The sequence below is a fragment of the Thermobia domestica genome, chromosome 17 (genome assembly GCF_964235325.1).
Source record: "Thermobia domestica chromosome 17, izTheDome1.hap1.1, whole genome shotgun sequence".
Taxonomy (NCBI): Eukaryota; Metazoa; Arthropoda; class Insecta; order Zygentoma; family Lepismatidae; genus Thermobia; species Thermobia domestica.
The window spans coordinates 153,248,243-153,272,017 of record NC_137470.1 but is presented as its reverse complement, the minus strand read 5'-3'; the positions used below and the strand labels follow the sequence as shown (position 1 = coordinate 153,272,017).

Below are 23,775 nucleotides of genomic sequence, written 5' to 3'. Positions count from 1 at the left end.
ACACTGAAACCATCACATCTTTAACAAACACAATAGTTTATAAATCTAAAGGGCACAAAGATCACCAATGTTTTTGAACTCTACTTCTTGTCTGTTTCGTTCGTAATAAAATTCATCAGTAGCATATTTAGCTTTATCAAATGAACTGTTGTTTGTCATTCTCTGGTATCTCCGACTTGCTTTCGTGGTCACTTTGACTGACAACTCTTTCATCATCTACATCCGAAAACAATACATAAGACAAATCCCTGCCCACATCGTTTATTATTCTTGCGACTTTCTCTGCAAATTTTGGTTCAGAATCCTTAATTGTTTACGGCAGAGAAATTTGCAAAGTAGATTGTAAGCAAACAATTCAATTTCGACAGATACCACAATTTAAATTCACCTCATCAGCTGGAAACAGTAAATCAGGCATCGCTCAGAAATGTTACATAAACCCCCGTGCAAACGCTCGAGCAGCACTGAAATAAATTTTCAGCACGCCTGCCACAGAACAGCGTTCAAACGCAACTGACTAGAATGTACTGAGAAGGACGTGGAGCTACTTTTTTTTTTAAGTTAGCTAGCTATGGTGTAGCTAGCACCCATTGCGAGGGCTACACCCTCTATTAGGGAAAGAGATTTAACATATTTGTGTCGGAAAAAGAAATAGTTTCAGTTGGGCAAAGAGACATTTATGAACTGTATTAAACCGCCATAAGTTTTATTTAATTATTTATTTATTTTATTATACGTGAGGAGGTCCTGTTAGTGACAAGCGGGTTTACTGTGCATGATATGAAGGTGAGATATGGGCCGGTACGTGTGATGTGCTGAGGATACTGATGATGTTATAGTCCGGATGATTTGGAGGTACGGTATATTTATATAATGCGAAAAGCAGTGAGAGAGGTGTAGACGTGTGGTGATGGCTGTGAGTGTAGGGAGCGTCGCTGTAAACGGTTTCAAAAAATAAAGCGTGTTCGTTGTCATACTGTTGAGTTATATATTTAATACGAAGAGCTTCAATATGATAAAGTAGGTGAGGAAATGTGATGCGGTCGTACAATTCACGGGTTGGACTTGGTAATTTAATGCGGTAGGCTAGGCGGAGAGCATGTCGTTCCATTATTAACAGCTTTTCGTAATGTTTTGCGCTTGCTGATATCCAGGAGGTAAAACCATATGTAAGTACGGGACGGAGGAAGACCTTGTAGGTGTTGATAAGCGTAGAAGAATGGAGACCCCACGTTGTACCTATGAGACGTTTAAGTAAATTTAATCTATTTTTGGCTTTGCTTACAACGGTAGCGAGGTGTGGACGCCATGTAAGATGATGATCAAATGTTATACCCAAGTATTTCACTGTCTTTGAGTGCTGTATGGCAGCATCATTGACGGTAAGGGCAAGACGAGCTGGATTTCGATGAACTCGTGATCGACGTTTTGGTGGAATAAAGACTATGGCCTGAGTTTTGGTAGCGTTTATTGTTAAGCGCCACGTCCGACACCAATCGCTAAAGCGACGGATAGCTTCATTCATCGCAGTGTTTATTTGAGAGATAGTCTTTGTTAACGCCAGGAAAGCCGTGTCATCGGCGTACTGAAATGTATGAATATTTTGCGTTAAGGACGGCATGTCAGCGACATAAAGCAGATACAGCAGTGGGGACAAGGCAGAGCCTTGCGGAACGCCGCTATGAAGAAAAACAGGATAAGAGACACTGTCATTGATGTAAATGTAAGCCAGGCGGTTTGAGAGAAAATTAAAAATGAAGCGGATGTACGTGATTGGAAGACGGAAAGACAGAAGCTTGAATAAAAGTCCCAGGTGCCATACTTTATCAAATGCCTTTTCGAGATCGAATAAAACTAAACAGGCAGGCTTGGAAGAATTGTAATGATTAGTGATCATGTTGGTGAGGTGAAGTAACTGATCGTTAATACTATATCCTGGTCGGAAACCAGCTTGATGTAAAGGTAGCAAATTTTTCGCTGTTAAGTGAGTGTGAAGTCTTTTGACAAGGATGCGTTCCAATATTTTACTGAAAGTCGGAGTTAATTGTATGGGCCTGTAAGATGATACGGAATTTAGTGGTTTGTGTGGCTTAGCAAACATGAGTGTTTTGGAAGTCTTCCACTGAGGGGGAAGATAACCTGTGCGGAGAATAAACGTAAATATAGTTGCTAAAAGGTGTAGTAAGGCGAGAGGCGCTTCTTTGACATGACGATAAGTGATTGAGTCCAGACCAGGGGCAGTATTGCGCTTGCGAGCCGTGACGGAGTTGATATCTGTTACAGTGATAGGCGTAGTAAGATGATGTGCGGGTAAAACATGAGACGTGCTGGGTTGAAGTTCTGGTGAATTTATGTTAAAGGTATGTGTGGGATGCCTGCGAGGAATGGCTGCTTCAGACGGAGTGAAAATAGATTGTAGATAGGTTGCGAAGGCGTCTGCTTTTTCTTTATCTGTGTGAAGAGGATTTTCATTCTCTAGAAGAGGATAGGTAGTGTGGGTCTTGCGACCAGTGAGCATGTTGAAACGGTTCCAGTATCTGGATGGGTGTGCATCGTCTGCCAAATTATTGCAAGCTTTTATCCATTGACGGAGTTTATATGCTTTAATATAATTGTTAACTGTGCGTTGAAATTGACGATGTAAGTGCAATGACTCTAGATTTCCTGTACGTTTGTAATCTTTGTAGAGCGCTCGTGAACGTCTGATAAGTGGTAAATAATGGGGTGGGAGCGTTGGGCGATAACTATGGGATGTACTAGTCGGAATAAAACGGCTGGTAGCGTCATGGAGTGCTGTAGTTATTCTATCCAAAGAATTATGAAGATCTTCCTCCGTTTCTGATAAAGTTGAGTTTGCAAAAATGCTACTGAGGTAATTTCGATATCCTGGCCAGTCGGCTTTGTCGAAGCGCAATGTGGTACGAGTGACAGGAGGTAAGTGGGGTGCTGGACGGTGTGAAGAAGTGAGTGATAATTTAACGGGAACATGATCACTACCAGCGGGTCGAGTACTGTGAGAGTACACCGTGCAGAGATACTGGCTGAAGTAATGACAACGTCTGGAGTGGTATCCGAGATCGGTCGGGTAGAATGAGGCAGGGTATGGAATGTGCCGGATGTTTCGGTTGCAATGAAATCTAGAAATTCTTCCTTTTGGCGGGCTGTTCGACTGTGAAAATTTATGTCTGCCATAATGATGTAGGTGCGGAAAGTGTCTGAGATATACTGAAAAAAATTTAGAGGTATGGCATGACCAGGGCGGATGTAAATGGTAGCCAAAGTGACATAAATATCTTTGTAGTATAGAGTGGTAATGATGTATTCCGGGATGTTTGGTATTGACAGTAAATGTTGGCGATAGGCGATTGATGGAGAAAACCCAAGGGCGACTCCGCCATTTGCACGGCACATGGGTATGGTTGTGTCATGTCTGAGCAGTGTGTATCGTGAAAATTTGCAGCTTTGTTTAGGCTTCAGATGAGTTTCGTTTAGGAGAAATGCATTGACTTGTTCTTCTAGTAGCAGTTGTTCAAACAGTGGTTTATGTGATTGAAGAGACCGGATATTAAGAAACAGAAATATTAAAGCCATAATGATCGATATACAGTAAGTGAGGTTTTTAAGAGCTAGGTGGAACCGCAGTAGCATGGAAATAAGCATACGGACCTGAATATGTAGCATTTAATGTGACGTTTAGAGTTGCCTGAGCTGCAAGTTGGATTTGTTGGAGTACATATTGTCTTTGAAATGGATGAATGTTTTGCAGAGCTACGGTGAAAAATGCAAGAAGTTGTTCGATTGTGATAGGTTGATATACTGAAGTGATAGGCGGAGATTCAGATTTAGTTTCGGGCGTTCTGATAGGCACCACAAGTTCAGGTTTAGTCTCGTCCACTGGTGGCCTGGCTTTGCATTTGTAACTGAACGTAGGGTGTTGTTCAGGACATGTGGTACATTTAGGCGGTTGGTGGGTATTTGGACAGACCTTAGTGAAGTGAGACCCGGAGCAAAAGCCACACGTTGGTTGATTTGGACATTTTGATGTTGGATGCGAATTATATTTTTGACACTTTTCGCATCGGAGCGGGAGAGGTTGTGGAGTGCGAGATGCCTCGACCCGGTGTCGACGTTTGAAGATAAATGCCCCTGAAGTTAGAAGTTCATCGATAGTTTCTTGGTGCGAAGTAAGAACACGCATCATATATGTCGGGCCCATATTATTCTTAATGCGGATGCATTTCGTAATGACATGGCCTTCCTGTTTGAGCTCGTCGGCAACTTCTTCGTCTGTGATCGACGGGTCCACACCACGTATAACTACAGACAAGGTAGGCGATTTTCGTGGTGGTGGTGGCTGTTTGGCTCTTTTGTCGGCTAATCGTGCCATAGTGGCTGTTTTGCCAAAGACTTCATAGCTGCAGCGGTTCAGAATTTTATAGGCCAGTTTCTCATCTGTGGATTTTATGATGATGCCATTGCGAGTGGGTATTAGTTCAGAAATTGACGTACGAGGTACGTACTTACAGAATTGCTGGAGCAGAATTTTGAGATTGGCGAATTTAGGATCAAACTGTTGAAGGATAAAGTTGTATAACGGTGGACGTTGCGGTGCTTGTAATGGGGGAAATTGCCGGTCGTCTCCTAGATCTATCTGAAGTTCAGATTCAGAATCGCTAATTGCGTGTGCTTTCTTTGATGGCTGGGACAGAGGTTGTCGTGAAAGAGCTGGTGAACGTGAGCGAGATCGAGATCCAGATGGAGATCGACTAGTGCCTTGAGCACGTTTGTGGCTTTCCCTGCGTTGTCTGTCAAGAGCAGCAGCGTCAGCCGGACCTGGGATGATCTGTGGTAATCCGCAATGCTGATATGAGGGTTGTGTAGGAGAAGCCATGGTACTGTGTTACGAAAACTGAAAACGAAGTCGTTTGCCGATAGATATGCCAAGGTCGTCAACTGTGTACAGGTATCTCTGCCTCCAAAGAGGAGAGTATCAAATAAATCTAGAAGCCAAAAACAATAGCAAGGGTCGTCAACTATTAGGATCAATTTAGTATTTTTGCCTCCGTGGAGGCTTATAATCAATTCGACGGTTGTTTCCTTGGACCTCGAGGAGGCAAGTAATCCAACCGTATACAGAAGATCGCGAGTAAAATCAAACAATGGGGATGGAAACACCAGAGGACTAGTTTATTTTTCTCCGCCAGCAACGGATATCCTATTTTTTTACCTGGTTAGAGATTCCAGGTGGCCAGTTCGTTGGAGCTACACGAAAAGGACATATATAAGTATTACATTACTCACGGAGTCCGTGGGACTCCACGTCGGGGGTTAAGGGTTAATCACATTTACAAACTGCAAGTAACACGGTTCAACATTTTTTCACTTTTTTTTTTTTTTTTTTTTTTTACAGAAACCAAAGTAGCCGTTCGTTATTGATTTTTGGCCACAGAACGCGAAAATCGCACTTAAAATTCTCTCCTGGTTCAGGTTTCTGAATAATTTAGAGTTTTATATTTTGCATGGGATATTATAAGTACGTGATTTGAAATTATTGTTTTACACGGTACAAAGTGTCGTTCTAGGTAAGTATTTGCTGCATATTCGACTTGTCAACATTGTACGTTATCAACAGCTAGTGCGAGCGTCTCATGAGTCAAGTGAGGCAATGATTGCAAGTTGCAACTAGCTCCTCTTAACGTCTCTAATCATATTTGTGGCATGCTGCAAGCAGTAGTTTGGCAAACTGTTTGTGTTACTGCTGAACCAGCAGTTTGAAAGAAATGAGTGAAAACATTATCGCTGTTGTATATATTGTTTTCATTGTGAAGTGTCAGTGATTCAAGGAAAGTACAGCAATACCCCATGTTTGTATAAATTCGGTGGACAGTGTATGCTACATATGTGCGAACGCGATTTGTGGTTTCAGGAAGCGGCCATTGACTGCTGCAGTGCGAAAAGCATATTTACTATACTTTGGGTGTCGCGTTGGAGACCAGGATAAATAATGGGTTCATTACATTTGTTGTACGAGTTTTTTCATCTACTCTCAATGCCTGGATGCATGGGAAGAATGTTTCCATGCGTTTTGCTGTGCCCGCCATTTGGCGTGAACCAACAAACCATAGTACAGACTGCTACTTTTTCATGCTACCCTGCTTGAAGAAAGGTATAAATGCGAAGGAGAAGAGGAAGATCGAATACCCAGTGATGCCATCTGTCATTCGTCCAGTAGCTCATGGCGAAGGATTGCTTGTTCCCGATTCCCCGGCTACCATTCCGATGGAAAGTGATACAAAGAATGAAAGTAAAGGTGAACCTGCTCCACATACCAGTGACACTGATCCTTCGTTTGAACAGAAACCAACTATCCTGAACACATCGATTCACACAAGCGGAGCTTCATGACTTGATTAGAGATTTGGAACTGCCAAAGAAGAAAGCTGCGCTCTTAGCATCTAGGTTACAGTAGTTGAACCTTCTGGAGGATACAGTTAGAGTATCAACTCTACACTATCGTAAAAAATATCTTGCAAAATATTTCTGCTGCACCGATGAGTTAGTATTTTGCAATGATGTTCCAGGTTTGATGCAGAAACCGAAGACTCCGTGCAAAGTAGAAGATTGGAGACTGTTTATAGACGCCTCCATCACAAGCCTTAAGGCTGTTCTCCTGTAGAACAGTATGAAGATAGCATCATTCCCTCTTGCTTATGCACCCGTAGGCAGAAAGTTATTCCATGTTGAAACGCGTTCTGATTTTATAAAATATCGTGAACATAAGTGGTTGATTTGTGGTGATTTTAAGGTGATCGCAATTTTGCTTGGTCTACAGGGTGGTTATACAAAGTACAGTTGTTACATATGTGAGTGGGATAGCCGTGCAAAGAATGTCCATTACACTAAAAGGAAATGGCTGCGACGAACAGCTTTGTTGCTAGCCGAAAAAAAATCAAATGTGTCTCTCGTGAACACACAAAGGATTGTGCTACCACCAAACTTGGACTCACGAAGGCATTTGTGAAGGTCATGAACAGGAATGTACGTGCATTGGCATACTTGTGCCAAAAGTTTCCGCATCTAAGTAGAGAAAGGTTAATCAGGGAGTCTTTATTGGTTCGCAAATACGCCAGCTATTGCAAGACGAGGTGTTTGAATCTATTCTCAGTGCTGATGAACTCCATCTATGGCATTGTTTCCTCAATGTTTGTACCAGATTCTTGGGCAATCACCGAGCCGAAAATTACAAATAATTAGTAGAAGAATTACTGTCTGCCTACGAGAAACTTGGGTGCAATATATCACTCAAAATGCACTTCCTCCTTGCATTTCCCACTTCGATGTCTTTCCAGTGAATTGTGAATCTTTCGGTGACGAGCAAGGAGAGTGATTTCACCAGGACATTTCTCCGATGGAACAACATTACAAAAGAAAGTGGTCAGTTTCAATGTTAGCGGATTTCTGCTGGATGATTCCAAGAGATGTCTAGACATTCCTCACAAGAAACAAGCAAAGATACGGCGTGTTTAAAACAGATACTTTAGGTAACTTTTACCAATGCAGTTTTTGTCCTGTAGCACTATATGCAAAATGTTAAGAGTGCCATTACACCGATAGTTTGCCATGAGGACGTTGTATTTTTGATATTCATATTCAGTGTCCAAACACAGACAGCTATTTTTATTTCCGTAATTATGTTAATGTTTGTTACTTTTACCTTTACAGTTTCTTTATCATAGCGTTATACGCAAAATGTGAACTGTGTAATTAGTATTAAATCTGAATTCGGAACACGTATTTAGTGTGTTTTTTGTGTTCAGCGCCCAAAAATTATAAGGGACGGATATTTCTATTTAAGTAATCATTTCAAAGTTTGGTGAGTTTTACCTTTACAATTTCATTATAATAGCATTATATGCAAAAGGTAAATTATGTAATTACCACTAAATCTGAGCTAGGAGCATATTATTATTGTCATTTTATTGTTCAGCGTCCAAGAAATTATAAAGAATACCTATTTTTATTTCCGTAATTATTTCAATGTTTTGTGACTTTTACGTTTACAGTTTCATTATTATAGCGTTATATGTAACATGTAAATTGTGTAATTACAAGTAAATCTTAGCCAGGAGCACATTTTTATTGTCAGTTTCGTGTTTAGCTCCCAAAAATCAATAAAGGTTGACCATTTACATTTCTGTAAAAAAAAAAATCACTGTTGCACCGTGTAACAAACAAATTATTTCATAAACTGAGAAAATGAAGATGGCTGGTATAGCAGCACATTATCAAGTGAAAGAGAATTTCCGGAGAGGGAAGTACAATTTCACAAAATGTTGTGATTTTTGGTACGTTTCGGTTCTGCTACGTGATTGGCTATGAGGAAGCCAATCAAAGAGCCTTTTCTCATTGGTTAACCGAACTTAAAAAGGCTTATATAAGGAGCAGTAACCGCTCATTATCTCATTAATAGTGATGTCAACCCGTCAGAAAAATCCCATTTTTTTACGTATAATTCCTCGAAAAGGGATAATGGGAATTTTCATAGCAACTGGCAGCAAATAAGGGATTTTTCGGTGACAACAAAATTCAATATGGGTAGACCAATGGTTCCTCAATAATCTTGAAATCAGGTTAATTGTGTGATTTTGTTACCGGAAGTGTGCGTTAGTGCAAAAGTAACTTGTGGTTCTCAAAAAAAAAAAAAAAAAAACGCTCCAAGAAATATAAATTGTGCTCTGGCACTTTTTAAATACACAAAATATAATTAAAAGAAGAAAAATGAGCAACAACCATCTTAAGAAACGTTTTATATAAATCGACCGGAAAATAAAGTTCTTCTAGTATCCTTGCGTTCATTACGACATGCGAACACGAAGGATTTATGTAAATATTAAATCCAGACAACAAAGGGCCGCGGTGGCTCAATGGTAGAGCGTTCATCTCTGATGCTTGGGGACCCGGGTTCGATCCCAGGCCCCGCCACGTGAACTTTGTGGTGGGCAAACACCATGTGCGTGTGTTTTTGGGGGTTCTTCCGTTTCCTCCCACTTTATTCATTTCATTTATTACTCATCATAACTGTCTCCTTTAGCCTAACCGTGGGACGTAAAACTCAAAGATTTCATTTCATTTTTCCAGACAACAAAATATACTTGTTTTCGACACCATTTTCAACTCTTTCTTTCAATTAAAAAAAAAAAAAAATAGTGTTCATCAACTACTTGGTGAACGTAGAAGTTCGAAATTTGCGGGTAGTTTACTTATATATTGAAGAAAATGTAGAAGATACAATAACATCATTTTTTTAAAAAAAAATAATAATTTTGTAGTTAGTGTAACAGCAAATTCAAGCGAAAAATGGGAATTTCTACATCTCGAGATGGGATTTTATAATGTTTCTGGTTGTCATGACTGATCATCAAATTGCTTTTGATACAACTATCACCAATTCGGCTGCTGGAAGCAGGCAATTTAACTTTCCGGAGAAGACTGTGGAGACATTTAGGTAGACGTATTCGGGTTCTTACGAGCAGGTTTTACACAATCAGACAAAGTGAAAAGGCTTGACTTTGGACGTATTGTAACAGAAGAAAACAATCTTCTTCTCTGGCCACCCTGATCACCGGATTTAACCACCATGCAATTTCTTTATTTGGGGGTTTGTTAAAGACAGAGTTTATGTACCGCGAAAATATGTATCCCTTGAAGAAGTTTGTGATCGGACAATGTGTGCACTGAATTTGTTTATCACGCACCCACCTCGATTTCTCAAAGGATGGAGTGAGGGGTAACTTCTGGACGCTCAACATAATCTAAACGAAGGTATCAACTTTCATAATAATCCATTGCTAGGCAGAAATTCGCCTTTATCGCGAGCCATCCTTTGGACAGTTGCCACTGCTTATGCTGTAAGGTTTGCCCATATAAGGTAATAAATAAATTTATTATTAAGTTTTTGAAACAGCGCCATTCATTTATAAACACGCTGTATATATTTGGGTTTAGGTTTGAGAATTGAACATAGAATTGTGTAGAATAGGCATTGAACGTTCACAACGTCGACTGGAAGTTTGTTATTATTCTATTTCATATTGTTTTCTACTACCTAATTCTGTTTGTTCCCCGCGGAAATTCATGCATCCAGCCCGTTGACTCTACGAGCTCTGTTTTTTATTTGCCTCACATGTTTTATTGATAGATTGGATCTGGTTTTTCCTTATATTTGTTCCACTGCAACTTTTCCTGGTTTGTTTACTCAATTTCAGTGCATGTCCCAACATGTTATTTCTTTCCTGAGCATTCAATTTGTTTACTTTTCTTCCATGTCTTTTAACTCTGAGTTTCAACGTGACCATCTATCTGTCATTTTAGGTTTGGCTCATCGTACAAATCCACAACGAAGGGGATTTCAGTCTGTTGTTGCTTTACAAGTAAATAAGACATTTGCTTGTGGTGTAATTGCTTAAGTATTATCACGAAAAAATCCTGCAATATTTTAGCTGTAACGTGAAAAATGCCTAAAAATAAGACAAAGTACTCGATAGACCTCTTTTGGCTGAGCAAAATGGTACGGAAACGAGTAAATTTTCATGTGTAGATTTTGAGACAATAGAGATTATTAGACTTGTGAGTTTAGCATCCCCTTGAGCAGCGAGGCTATATGGGACGTGGACCTACAGTTTAACGTGGGATCTAAACCACATGAGCCCCCGCCAGGTATATAACCCGGGTCTCCCACGCCAAAGTCGCGTGCGTTAACCACTTAGGCACGAGGGAACTCGAGACAATCGAAAAAACTTTTTTTTCGACCTTAAAATTGATGCTCAATGATAAACACGAGATAATAATGAAGAATACCTCCAAGTTTTAGACTTCCAAACTATGCTATGCATAAGTATCAAAAGTCTTATAGAATGATTTTGTCTACTTGTCTGGCCAATCGTCTGTCGACAGGTACCAAACCAAAAGCGGTAAGACACATAAAGCTTCGGTTTTCTGTAATCGATTCATCGTCTCGAGAATAGGTTTCATCTCCTCCATTTCCTCTCTATTCAAACCAGAAGTGGTTCAAATTAGCTATTTCTAATATCAACGTTTATTGTCATAGAATGAAATCAGTAAGAGAATTGCGAAACGCGTTTTTTCAATGAACTTTAAAATGTTCGTTACCAAATTCTCTACGTCTGTGTGTGTGTGTGTCTTGTTTGCGAATTTTTCAATTTTAAACCCTCCATTCGATAAAGCATCAAAAACTATCTAAGAAAGTGATGGAATTTTTCGCGTCACTCTTACCGTTCCTGAGATATTGGCCAAAAAGTTCCAATTTCGGAAGATTTAAGGAGTCATATCTTGGGAACCGTAAGTCATAGAGAGATCACATTGGTTTTGATCAATGCCTAAAAGGATGGTGAACATTTTGGTGCCAAGGAGTAACAGGTGGCCACTGGCCAACTGACGACCGTTCCCAAGATATTGGCCAAAACAGTTCAGTTTTCTGGAGTTTTAAGGAGTCATATCTCGTGAACCGTAGGTCATAGAAAGATTATATTTTGGGATTTTTTTTTTAATTTTGAGCCCTCCATCTTGAGCATGTGTCTTCGAAAAACAACATATCATAGATTTTTTTTAACAAGTTTGCTCCTTCGTATAAACTAAACATTTTCTTATCGCTCCCGATTATACGGTTCCAAAACCCTTGTGGTTTGATGTGCGTCCTTACGAACTCTAAGTGAGGATGTATGTATGCATTTCTTAGTTTCACCTGCAAAACAGAGTAAGTAATATGAGTACAGTTACATATCTCTGCACTGCTTTCCAGACCTAAAGTTATTTTAAGGTTTGTTGTAGCAGCGAACGGGTTTGCTGGGTTAGCTCCAATAATCGAAGCAATTGTCTTCCATTGTCACTTGCAGTCTACTCAGTTTAGCTTTAGTTTGTAAGCACTGTTCCCCTTTTGCTTCGAATCATTTAATTCAACAGCTTACTGTTTTAATAACCAGACTCATGGGTCGAGCAACTTACTTTTTAGGCATTCCAGCTTCCCATATAGAATTTATTATAACCATTATCGTAGGAGATGATTGACAAAATAGTTGACACTGGAAAACTCTATAGAATGGAAATTAACATCGAAAAGTCGAAAGTCATGAGACTATCCCGTGGAAACACGCCCTTACAGATCAGAGTAGAACAAAGAGAACATGAAGAGGTAGATAATTTCAAGTATCTAGGAAATATTTTGACGAGGGAAGCTTAGTGCATCAAAGAGATCAGGTCAAGAATTGCCATAGCTAAAGAAGAATTCAACAAGAAAAGATTACTCTTCTCTTAACTAGCAGGCTCAATATTGGACTTAGGAAGAAGTTGGTCAAGTGCTATTAATAGAGCATTGGAATGTATGGTTCAGAAACTTGGAAATTACGGAAGTTAGAGAAGAAATATTTAGAGAGCTTCGAAATGTGGTGTTGGAGGAAGACGGAGAAGATAAAATGAACAAAGAGAGTAACAAACGAAGTTGTTTTAAGACGGATAGTAGAGAAGACGACACTTCTAGCCATCATCCTTCGTAGAATGGTCATTTGGATGGGACATATCTTGCGAAGAAATTGTATTCTTCAAACCGCCATTGAAGGAAATATGGAAGGGAAGAGAGGAATAGAAAGAAGAAGAACACAGCTGATCGATGATTTGAAAGATAGGATAAAATATTGGGAGTTAAAAGAGGAAGCTGAAGATAGAGAAAAGTGGAAGAAACATTTCCAGGCCCAAATCTAAAATTAAAAAAAAAAAAAAAATCTTCATTAGTCCCAGGACAGAAAGGCAAAATACTTAATAATAATACTAATAATATGCAATTATTTTTCCTCTCTTATAAGTGACAAATAGCCTACCATCCAGGGGCGGATCCAGGGGGATCGGTCGGGTCGATCGCCCCCCCCCCCAGAAGAGGGAACTTTCTTATTTTATATATATAAATAAAACCCATCCCAGAGTTTGGAGCACTTAAAAGTAGCTCTAAGTAGCAGTATTATAACCAACCGCCCCCCAGAAGTCCATCCTGGATCCGCCCCTGCTACCATCTTCCCTGGTTGGTCTCAATTTGCCGTAGGAACTTCTTTTTAAGTTCGTTCTGGGCAATGCTACTGATTCTCATAAAGCGAAAACGATAGAAGATATCGAACTTCGGTTTTCTGTAATCGATTCATTCTCCGAAGAATAGATTCCATTTTCTATATTTACCCTCTATTTAAACCAGTACACGGTGGCTCAATAGTTGAGCGTTCACCTCTGGTGCGTGGGGTCCCAGGAATGATCCAAGCTCGCACCAAGCGGATTTTGTGGTAGACAAACATCCTGTTCGTGGGTTTTATCGGAGTTCTCCTGTTTTCTCCCACTTTATTCATTCTACCATTGCATTCATTTCTCTCCGTCACCATCTCCTTTAGCCTAACCGGTATAACCGTAGGACGCAAAACTCAAAGATCTAATTACGTTTTTTTCTATTTAAACCGAAAGTGGTTCAAAGTAGTCATTTCTGATTTCATCACCTATTGCCGCAGAACAAAAAAATGGTAAAAATGGCAAGTGGTTCCCTGCAACCGATTCAGTGATTCAAGAGAGCATTTTATCACAAACTGCAACATTCTAGCAAAACAGGAAGTGATTGAAATTTACTACTACTTCCTGTTTCAATATTGATTTTGATAGATCAAAAAGAGTAAGAGATATCTTAAATTTAATTTTCTTCAATTGATTTAGAACTCCAAGAGTATGTTTCATCTTCTCCGTTAACCCACTATTCAAACCGGAAGGGGCTAAAATTAACAATTTCCGGTTTCGTCATTTATTGACATATATAGAACAAAAACGATCATAGACAGGGACAAGCTGTTTTCTGCATTCGATTCAGTGTGCCAAGGAAAGATTTCATCACAATCTGAAACACTATCAAAACCGAAATTGGTTGAAATTTACTTATGTTTCCGGTTTCAATTCTGATTTCTGTAGAGCAAGAACGGTAAGAGATATAGAGGTGATATTTTTTTTTTTTTTTTTTTTTGCAATCGGTTCAGCTTGTCAACAGTGGGTTTTATCTTCTCTCTTATCCAACTATTCAATCCGGAAGTGGTTCGAATTAATGATTTCCGGTTTGAACCTTTATTATGGTGGAACACAAAAAGTAAGGCATAACGAGTAATGGCTTTATGACATGGATTCAGCGCCCAAGGTACAGGTTCTATCTTTGATCTTTATTAATCTATTGCAACCAGTATTTATGGATGTACTACTTCAAGTTTGAGCATTGGATTTCCGTAGTTTGGTAGTCTACTGTATTTTCATACTGTGAAACGATACTCACTTGTTTTATTCTTATTATTATTACTTGACGTATCGCTTTAAAGACAACCCAGGAAAAAAATCGAAAATCAAATGTAAGGAACGAATAATGATGAGTTCCCTTTGAAATGTGTTTTTGTTGCATACTTGAATATTCATAGCTTGAAAAGCGATGTGAATTTCGAGATTCAAATTGACTTTCCTTCGTCTAGTAGAGAACAACAGAATAACAAATCAATATGATAATTTTCATTGCCAGTAAAAACTCATCGTCTGTACCTTTCACTCAAACTAAGTGAAGTCAATGTTCCGATCTCCAACCAGTCTGAATGTATTGGATATCTCTTTCTCTGTGTGTCTGCAACTGAAATTTAAAAGTATCATAATCGCGATCCATCCGACCAAAAACGCTCTTTTATGTTATTGAGTTTATTGTGTCTTTGATGTTTCTTTCACATCGATTTGCTTGAAAGAAATATATATATTTTTCCCTATAGATTTGGAAACCGACTCATGGAACTATGTATATGTTGTTTGAAGTAAGTAAGAAACATAACCATATTTATGAGCAATATGTGCGCTACTGTAAGAAGAAATCAAGAAACAGCAGATACAATCATTTTTTTTCATAATATATACTGGTCAGCCAAAACATTACAGCCATATACCTAATATCTTATAAGTACACCTTTCGCTAGCAATACAGCAAAATAACCGGTTTGACATGGAAACAATGAGACCTTGGTAGATGGCTGAACACCGGAAGTACCACATGCATCTCAACTTACAAGTCGCTTAATTCCTGTGAATTCCGCTATGAGGTAGGATCTGATATTCAATGACATCCCAAAAAGTATTCAATTAGGTTAAGATCGGGTGAGAGTCGTGGCCATTACAACAATTGAAGCTCACTTTTGTACTCCTGGAACCACAGATGCACAATGTTGTCTTTGCGGCAAGGTGCGTTGTCCTGCTCTAATATGCCGTTGCCAGCTGGAATCATGACCTATATGAATAGATATACGTAATTAGGAATTACATGCCGATATCTAAGAGCTATCAAGGTGTCCATCACACTCACTACCGAGACAGTAGGTGACTATGCAAATCATAATGGAGGAACCATCATTCTCCTGTTGTCGTCCTAGTCTGAATGTACCGAGCAGCTTTTCCCCAAAATGTTGATTTCTAAGAAGGTCAATGGTGTGATAATAGCAACATCTTCATTTTTCGGATAATGTAACATTGTACCATTGATCGGCGGTTCAATGACGATGAGCATGTATCTATTCCAGTTGTAATCGACGATTCCGTTCGATTGACTTTAGTGCACATGTGGGACGTTGGTTGTGGAGGCAAATATCTAAAAGTGTACGGTAAACTATGTGCTCAGATTCACTCGTGCTTTGCCCATTTAAAGGTTGCTATTAATGGTGCCACAGTTTGCGCCCTAGTCCGTTTTACCAAACTAGACCAGTCTACAACGTTCATTACTTTTAACGAGATATGATCTACTCCTTCCTTGCGGTTTGGTGCGGTTTTAAATACTTCCCCGAAGACACTAATCAAGGCAGCTTGCTAACACCCAATAAGCCGCGCTTTTTTTCGATATGCTCATTCCTAGCTATCTGACCATTATAATCTGGTTTCTACCAAGTTTGATATATCATAGACCTTCCAATTCTACGCACAGGTATCACACTGACTTTTCGTGTGAGATCCTTGTTACTATCCGGCGAGCGTTTCTCCTGCCTCGTACGTCAGCCCAACGACTTCATTCAAAAAGTAACAGAGTCATAATGTTTGGTTGAGGAATGTATATTTTTATGCACAACACATAAATAAGTTATAACCGTCAACAGGTTATATAAGTAATTTTTGTGGACGCTCTGTATATTTTGGAAAGACCGAAACCATTTTTCGATTTACTTTATTTTTACGACGCAAATAATTTATTTTCTTCAATGGGAGCTGCTAATAGCCCGATTTATCTCCCACGAATTAAAACAACAGAGTCTTTCATCGTTCATTAATAAATATATGTGAAATGTTGTTTCACGGTGAAAAGATTTTAGTGAGTAACAAAGACCAAATGCATTTGGTGAGTTACGTGTGTGAGAAACGTGCTTTGTCTATCTAGATACTTCAGTACTTCTTCCTTACTCATTGATATGCTAACACTACGTTATATGATTGCTTGGAACTAAATTAAGTGTTTGAGTCAAAAGATCCAATATATTTCAGGCAAAAAAATTTTTTTAGGCCTTATATCTTGAGAACTAAATATAGTTTAGCCAAAAGAAAACTAACGATTTACTCACTATAATGTGCATATTCCGTAAATAACACGAAAACATTATTTTGGGGTCGTTCAAAAATTTTGTGGCCCCTGATCCACAAAATTCAATATATTTAATTCAATCAAACGTTCTCTTGTACGCCTCATATTTTGAAATCTAGAAATAGTGTAGCCAAACTAAAACTAACAATTTACTCCATATAATGTGCTTATTCCGTAAAAAATATGAAAACTTGAGTTAGGGCCGTTCAAAAATTTTCTGACCTCTGATCCACAAAATTCAATATACTTCATACAATCAAACATTTTTTGTACGCCTTATATTTTGAGAACTACTACATATAATGTAGCCAAACCAAAACCACCAATTTCCTTACACGGGAGGATCCCACAAATTGCCGCTAAAATCTGATTGCTATATAGCACATCTGATAGAGCATCACAAGAAATGAACTTGAGCAAAATTTAAGGTGCTGTGGACCAGAAGGATAGGAGCTAGGTAGCTTCAAAATTTGAATAACCAAAGAATTATATCATAGAATTATGGACGTTTAAAGTATATATCTTGAAAACTGTTAAAGCAATCAAAACAAAAGTTACACAATATAGTGAGAACAAAATGCCCTATCGAAAACCATAAACACTGTTGCCATAGATGAAGCAGTGTTGCCAACTCAGAAAAAATATTTTATTATAAATTGCACCATATACTGGACGTGAATCAGTTTGTGATATATTACTCTACATTTGTACAAACTAAAAACCTCTCAAAGGCAAAGGAAGATGATGAAAACAGTGAAGAAGGTGATAACGACGAACAATGTGATGAACTTTTGTATGAATACCACAGCCAAAAGAAGAAGAAGTGCTCAAAATGTTTATCGTTTGCATTCAAAATTGTGTATGAGCTTTCTTTCCAGTCAGGTCTCTTTCCAAAATTGTATTGAACATTAAAATACAGTGAAACCTCCACTAACGGACACCTCTATAAAGCGGACACCTCCCGTAACGGACATATTTTGTAATCCCCAAACACTGTAATAGGATAAAACATATTGGCAAACCTTTCTAAAGCGGACACTCTCTAGTACGGACACGGACAGTCTTTTCTGTCCTTTATAGATATTATTTACCTCCGTATTACGGACACTTTCTATAAATAAGTTGAAAAGTATTGTATAAATACATTTTTAGTAATTCATACATGTGTCACCAAGAAAGCATTGTGACATTTTGTCACCTCAACTGTCTACTCAGCAATCCAGACGAAGAGTCTCTGTTTAACAACACTCATGTCCTTTGCTTGCATTCCACTCCCACCCAAGCTGTTTTAGACACAAAAGTGATTGACAGTTGCCCGTCGTTTGGAATAACACGTTATTCTACTGTCCTGTTGAAATCTCTAACCAAGCAGAAGACAAGTTCGATAGTTTTTGCCCACGGGTACGCATATTCTCCCAAAAAAGACACTACTGAAGTGCAATAAACCCACAAATTAAAGCGACATACCGGAAATGTAAGTGTAAAGTGCAGAGAACTATACTTATTTCCATAAGTGCCTCGAACATAGAGTATTGGACAGCAAAGGACAACACAGGTACAGTAACATTTTGGTAATATTCGTGAATAGATGATTCATTCAAAAATGTTGTTACTAATTGCATATTACCTTCTTTACTAATTTACGCAAGAAAATATCAAGACCTCTCTAAGGCGGACACCTCTCTATAGCGGACGATTATTGATTCCCCACGGCTGTCCGCTTTAGAGAGGTTTCACTGTATATAATGACTTCCCAGCACACAAGTAACTTGCGAGAGGGTTTTGTTCGAACTAAAATTTGTGAAGAATGGCTTATGGTCTTCTACGACCAACAAGATGCTCTCTCCTGTAATACTTATTGCAGTTGAAAAAGACTTGTTTTCAAATATTGACAAAGATCTGGTGATCGCTGGAATAGCCAAATCAAGCGACGAACTGAAATTGAAGTCATTAAAACAAGTACTGTTAATATGAAAACTATTAATGTATTAATATTGTATTGATTCATGATCAGTTTTGGGTTTCTAGAAAATGTGTATCTTACTTTTTTGAAACTTCCAGTTATGGAAATATAGGCTATACTATGGAATTATAGTCCATTAATGGGCCAAATAGAATAATATCGCATTTATATTTTACGTATGTATGATTTCTTTGGTGTGTAAGAAAACTATATTTTAAATATAACATTTTAAACTTTCATTGTGTGTCTGGTTTTAGTGGTAATACGGAAACGGATCATTACAGAAAGTTACTAGCTCTTTTCAATTTTTACTAGCTCATTTCAATAAAAACTAGCAATTCGGTATGTTTGTACGTTTGCTTCAGGATTATCTAACAAAATCACTAAAAGTAAAAATTTCCAACTTTAAAGAGCTTTTATGGGGAATTGAAAAACCTTATCCAAGTTATTTGCATGGGACACCTTTTGCACCAAAAACTATTGGGCACTTCCTGTAGGGTTACAATGACTAAAGGGCCTGGGTCAAAACAACCAAGGTGTCTGGGTCTGGGCCACAGCAACCAATTTTGATGAAACTTTGTAGACTAATAGGACACCTTGCAAAACTAATGTAACTAGCAGGAATTTGTCGAAAAAGCTGTAGTTTCTGAGATACAGTCGATTCCTTAAAGATGACATTTGTCGTGATATCTTGGGAATGGCTACACCGAGATCAAGCAAACTTTGCAAGCCATAGTAGATACATGATAGCTTTAAAACGAAATTTAAACGAACTTTCTGCACCTGCGTAGAATGCGCAAATAATTGTGCGCATGCCATATCTCGAAACGTGAAGACTGCAATGTATTTTTCTCTTGCTTAGTTTGAACTACATAACGAGTATAACATAATGCAAGAAAAAAACTAGACTCAAAGGTGAGCGTTTTCAAGCAACTGTGGTGAGATGTTGGGGTGATCTGCCCCCGGATACCACCCTCTAGTTACGGCACTCTGTCTGACTTCTCAGTCATACATTTCCATTACACTTTGTGTAGAAGTCATATAGTTAACGTTAATAGTCGACATATTCCGTTCATAGTGATATCAAGTACTGTAAGTCATCAATGTTCCTATGGTCGCTGTCTATTGGAAAACATCAGTGTGATGCAGACATCTATGCTTCAAAGAAACTTGAAAAAATCATAGGCCTTAGGGTTACTTATATATAGCTAGTGTGGCTATGGGACGAGACCTTTGGGTTTGTCTAATCTCGTCGCGTGAAACAGTCTTGTCGCAAAAAGTATAGGCTGGTTCCTATTAGGGATGGGAAAACTGTTTATTATAAAAAACACAAACGGGTTTCTAAAAAAACGACATTTCGGTTTTCTCCAAAGCCGGTTTGGTTTTTCACTTGAACCGGTTCGGTTGTTCACCGGAACCGGTTTCGTTTCCTACAAAGCCGGTTCGTTTTTCGCCAAAACCGGTTTCGGTTTTCTCCAAAAACCGGTTCGGTTTTTCACCAAAACTCGTTTCTGTGAAAACTTTTGGAAAACAAAACTATTTCTGTGGAAATGGAATCGATTTCCGAAGAAAAACGGAACACTATTCTGGTCAGAAATATAACCAATTTTGAAAAAAAAAATGGAACCGGGTTTGAAGGAAACCGAAACCGGATCCGGTGGAAAACCGAACTTACTTTAAAGAAAACGGATAACAGGTTTCGTTGAAAACCTAACCGATTTCGGTTAAAACAGGTTTCCGTGAAAAATCGGCTTTTGAAACTATTTAAAACCTGGTTTCAGTTTTCCTAGAAACCGAAAACCGACAATGGATCGCGACTATAGGCCTCATGGTTTATCCTTACGCTCTCTTAATACTGTGTTACGGTTGTGCAACATGATGACTTACAGTAATTGATATCACTACGACCGGAATATGTCGACTATTAACGTTAACTATATGACTTCTTCACAGGTGTAGTGGAAATGTACGACTGAGAAGCCAGACAGAGTTGCGTAACTAGAGAGTGGTATCCGGGGGCAGACCACTCCAACATCTTCTCATCTCAGTTGCTTAAAAACGCTCACCTTTGAGTCTAGATTTTTTCTTGCATTTATGTTATACTCTTCATCTACTTCAAACTAAGCAAGAGGAAAAATACATTGCAGTCTTCACGTTTTTTTAGATATGAGCATGCGCACAATTATTTGCGCATTCTGCGCAGTTCTCCACAGGTGCAGAAAATTTGTTTTAATTACGTTCTAAAGCTTTCATGTATCTACTATGGCTTGCAAAGTTTGCTTGTTCTAGGTGTAGCCGTTCCCGAGATATCACGACAAATGTCATCTCTAATGAATCGACTGTATCTCAGAAACTACAGCTTTCGACAAATTCCTGCTAGTTACATTAGTTTTGCAAGGTGTCCTGTTAGTCTACCAAACTTCATCAAAATCGGTTTTAGTGGCCCAGACACCTTATGGATGTGTCACAGGCCCTTTCACATGATTACAGCTCTTTCGGACTAACCGACAGAAAAGCTGTAAAATGAGTTGAGTTGAGTTGATTTTAGTTTAGCGTCCCTTTCAGCAGCGAGGCTATATGAGACGTGGACCTACTGATTAACGTGGAATCCGAACCACATGAGCTCCCGCCGGGAATCGAACCCGGGTCTCCCACGCCAAAGGCGCGTACGCTAACCGCTTAGCCACGGAGGAGCTCAAGCTGTAAAATGAATATGAATATATATATATATATATATATATATATATATATATATATATATATATATATATATATATATATATATATATATATATATATATATATATATATATATATATAATTTTTAGGGGGTCTAAAGGGTCAATGAAGAAATTCCACATGTCATTTAAATGGACCTTTTTTGGACGTATAATCGGTACTTGGAATTGGAATAAAAATTTGAAATTCGGTATGCTTGTACGTTTTCATTGTCGTTACCTACGTAAATAATCAAAAATAAAGATTTCCAAATGTAGAGTGGTTTTATGAGAAACTGAAAAATCTTTCCCATGTTAAACATATGGGACATGTTATACACCACAAAATGTTTAGGCACTTTCGGCAGGATTAGAATAATAAAATTTGACGTGATTGTAGCCTTCCGGGACTAACCCACAGGAAAAATGCCAAAAGTGAATATTCTTAGTTTATAAGGGCTATAAAGGGGGTGAAGAAAATCCCGTGTTATTTAAATGGGTGTTTTATTTTAATACAAAATCTTATCTTTTAGATAGTTGAAATAGGAAAATAAACTTGAAATTTGGTAGAATTGTGGGTTTAAGAGGTGCGAGGTCATAGGGCGAGTAAATGCGGGGTCAGGGAACTAAGCACCCACCTGGGTCAAATTCAGGAGTGTCATTTCAGATTTTGCTTGGGGGGAGGGCAAGACCCCTTGATATAAGTAAAATTTCGCGTTTTTCACTGATTTATTACTATTCTATTGATAAAACCTATATACATCTCAAACTCAGGAGAGGCAAATGCCCCTCCCTGTTCCCCCCTGGTCAAATTCAGGAAATATTGAGAGCAAATGCATGAATTTCACTCTTGATGCAAATGCTGATACATAAGAGACGCGAGGCCGCAGGTCGAGCAAACGCGCTGGTCTGGGGGCGGAGCCCCATGCTGAACAAAAGCTAGTTAATATTATAAAGGTTTACCCCTCACCAATTACAACGAGTCTAATCCAATAAAAATTGCACCTTTTAATTGAATATTATTTGAAATTAAGTGGTCTGATGGTTTAATATAATTTTCATGGTTTAATATAATTTTCGTTTAAATGATAATTTCAAGAATTGCTTTGAGAATATATGTATATTTTAAGAATAAGGGTATCAACAAAATTAACGATACAACATATAACAATCCAACTGCAACCATAAATATTGCAAAGTTTTCTCAATAGAAGATAGCATTTTTCGATTATAACTATTATGACATACGTATCCTTAACGTATTATAGTATTAAACTTGTGTTGTACTTAGATGGGCCATTAGAACGGGTTACGAACCCAAAACGCCTCATGATACAACAGGGAAAAATTCACGTGAAAGTACTACACGTTTATTTTTTAAAAGTATATATATATATATACATATATATATATATATATATATATATATATATATATATATATATATATATATATATATATATATATATATAGATATAGATATCTTAATGCCAAAAAGGCAAGTTAAAGCAATTAGTTAAGTAATATAGTAGAAGAGGTCTGTACTTACGTTTTCTATTGGATCATGTAGGACATGTGGTCGAACTAATCAGTCTAAACCGGCGAAAAGTTACAAACACAATACCAATACTCTTGTTAATATCACTGAAACATTTTCAGTCGACATCCCTTCCATATCGAATAATGCATTATTGTATCCATACAAAACAGTAGCACAAATCCACCACCGATGTTTGCTTAGTGCTGATTACGACGAAAGATTGCTCCCGTTTGACAAGTAGATTTCATGGCTTCTAACCTAGTCGTAGATGACAAGGTCCAGAAACTATGAAAATTGCCACTAGAGGGCAATACTATATTAGATTACGTAGATACAGGCAAATTATAAGTAAACCAAGTAGCAAAGTTCATAAATCAACCGTTATTTATTTACCGAAATGATATTAAAGAAAAAAATTAATAAACAGAATTAGTATTACGCCTAGATAAGAATAATGACGTAAATATGAACCATCATACGTTACAGACACCAACTCCATCTCGTGCACAAATGGCTTAATCCTTTTTAGACCACCTGGTGTTTGTCGACAGGTATCGAAGAGAAAACGGTACGAAACGACGAGAAGCGTTATACTGGATTGACTCAACGTCCGAAGGATAGGTTCTCTTTCTCTTACATATTAACTCTCTATTCAAACGGGATATGTTAGAAACAAAAACAATTCCGGTTTCAACGTTGATCATAGTTCAAAAATGTTAATAGATAGCGAGAAGTAGTTTTAAATGTTGTAAAATTCTGTCTTTTAGAGCAGAACTAAAATGGTACGCAGGAATTTTGGACGTTCCATCACCTTGTATTATAAAAATTCGTCTTATATACAGTAGTAATAATGATTACAATTCAAATATAAGTTCTT

At 38.1% G+C, this 23,775-nt stretch overlaps 1 protein-coding gene across 1 annotated transcript in view; it reads right to left on the bottom strand.

Moving 5' to 3' along the window:
- The window catches only part of LOC145674428 (uncharacterized), a 1,698,027-nt gene extending 1,674,924 nt beyond the window's left edge, over window positions 1–23,103 (bottom strand). Inside the window, exon 1 of the mRNA XM_081744474.1 lies at window positions 22,908–23,103. The gene's annotated coding sequence lies outside the window, so the exon portion shown is untranslated. The remainder of the gene's footprint in view (window positions 1–22,907) is intronic.
- Window positions 23,104–23,775: the final 672 nt, after the last annotated feature.